Below are 2,449 nucleotides of genomic sequence, written 5' to 3' on the forward strand. Positions count from 1 at the left end.
AGCCCTCGTGTAGCTTTGCGCGAAATTCAAAAACAAACAAACAATATTCGTTGTCCCGACACTTACCTAACGTTTCGTTTGATTAAAGGCGCAGGTAAAAGACATGAAAGACAGATACGGGGAAGAATTACTGTGGAAAGAAAACAGGAAATCGCGGGTTTCGACTCACACCCGTCTTTATTCGGTAAATGATGTAACCGTAATCAGGAATGATTGAATAATTTATTTTGGTGTCTAAACGTGTGTTGGACCAATATCGTATCAGCACATTAAACCCTGGCATAGAAGTATCGTTTAAGACGGGTTACATGCAGCCCGAATGTCGAGAGAATGGAGCAACTAATCTGGTCATTTGGCAAGTTGTGTCGTACCAGTTGTTCGTGCGTGATTTTAAATATTCATGAGATCCGAAGTTCAAGTTTTGAAAAAAGAAAACAAGGACCATAAATGAATATCGTGTAAAAGAAAACAGATTAAAAGTATATAGTGTGCACGAGGAAATCGTACTATTAGATTGGGTCGGGCGTGGCTTAATGGTTAATGTATCAGTCTACAGAGCGAATGGTCTAGGGCTCGAGACGTAATGCAGCCTTTCAGCTAGGGGCGGATTATAAATACCACAGTCAACCCGTCAATGGTTAGTGTATCAGTCTACAGAGCGAATGGTCTAGGGCTCGAGACGTAATGCAGCCTTTCAGCTAGGGGCGGATTATAAATACCACAGTCAACCCGTCAATGGTTAGTGTATCAGTCTACAGAGCGAATGGTCTAGGGCTCGAGACGTAATGCAGCCTTTCAGCTAGGGGCGGGTTATAAATACTACAGTCAACCCGTCAATGGTTAGTGTATCAGTCTATAGAGCGAATGGTCTAGGGCTCGAGACGTAATGCAGCCTTTCAGCTAGGGGCGGGTTATAAATACCACAGTCAACTCGTCATTTCGGTTAAGAGTAGCTGTGTATGCGACGGGTGCTGCCGACTGGTCGCCTTTCCTCTGGTCAGCATTGATAAATTAGAGACAGTTGCACCTGAATTCCAGGGTCTTCTGACCTGGCAGGTTAGCGCATGCGCCGTCTAGGTCGAAAATTTCAGTCTATACCATATTAAAGTATTCTACGGACAGGAAGTTATGCCAAACTTTCAAAAATCAGAAAGTTGATTTCAATGTTCTGTAATTTTTTATTAACACACACAAAAAAAGATGGGAAAATGTTACTTTAAATTTCTTGAACCCTTACGAATTGTTCCTATACTATTATTTGCTATAATTCCAAAGTTATATTGAGTCCTTTTATTTTAAAGTAAAGGATTATGTTTAAAATTTTCTTTGAAACTATTTATTGCTTTATTTTCTGACACGGTTTCGAACCATGATAATCTAGTCCAGTGGTTCCCAAGCTCCCTTGATGTGAATCAAAAAGTTCGAGACCCCCAACCTATTACTTTAGCATGATGATTGAAAAACAGTGTTGTAGTAACAACAGTAACATCTCCTTTCGACATACTGTATCATTTAATTAGTTCAACATCATTTTTATCGGCTCATTGTTTATTTAGAATTAAAATTAATTCAGCATCTTTGTTTTTGGCCCATTTTATTAGCGGCCCCCCAGAAAAAGCTTTACGGCCTCCAGGGGGGCCGCGACTACCACTTTGGGAAACATTGGTCTAGACATCAACTTAGCTCCTGGTTTTTTATATTATAGTACCGTTTTAAGTTATACGTGTTGATTTGTTTTTATCAATAACTATACCTAAAGCAAAATAATTCAGACGGTCAGTTTCCTTAAAACCTGTACCAGTAACGCGAAATTAAATGAAAAACACAAAAAGATTGGGAGGAAACTGCCGAACGTTTCGACTGTGCACGGGTACTGTTTCACGTGATCTATTGTAGGTTATGTACAATCACAGTAGTAACACGTGGTATTCATGTGGTACCAGCACCTATGTTAATATGATTTTTGCAACCTAAGATACACTAGGACTCATGAAAAATGCGTTGAAATTTATTATTTAGTTTGTAAGGAATGTGTTCTTTTTTTTAATAGTAAGAACGTTTTGTGCTAAGCCTGAATCGTCGATCTGGCAGAGTTTAAAATATTTTTTATTCGTATTTTCAATGTTCGACATATTTCATCGTAATACATTTAATGATATGTTTCACATGGAATTTTATATACGCCACTGATTCCGTTTTCGGGTTTCGTGGGGTCTTTTGGGTGGATTAAAATATGACGTAAAGTAGTGCAGGGTCGATAAACTGATCTATCATTACTTTTATTTATGTGTCTTGTAGCATGTTTTTGGCCAGGTTGTTAGGGCGCTTGACTCGCAATATGTGGGTCGCAGGTTTGAATCCCCGTCCCACCAAACATGCTCGCCCTTTCAGCCGTGGGAGTGTTATAATGTGACAGTCAGTCCCACTATTCGTTGGTAAAAAAGGAGCC

The 2,449-nt window shown here is 39.4% G+C and overlaps 1 protein-coding gene across 1 annotated transcript in view; it reads left to right on the forward strand.

Annotated features, from left to right (window-relative positions):
• LOC111088512 overlaps positions 1-2,449 on the forward strand; it is a gene marked incomplete at its 3' end in the record, with an annotated part of 62,238 nt that overhangs the window by 787 nt on the left and 59,002 nt on the right. The window lies entirely within an intron of this gene.

Source organism: Limulus polyphemus, unplaced genomic scaffold (assembly GCF_000517525.1).
Source record: "Limulus polyphemus unplaced genomic scaffold, Limulus_polyphemus-2.1.2 Scaffold3919, whole genome shotgun sequence".
In the NCBI taxonomy this organism is placed as follows: Eukaryota; Metazoa; Arthropoda; class Merostomata; order Xiphosura; family Limulidae; genus Limulus; species Limulus polyphemus.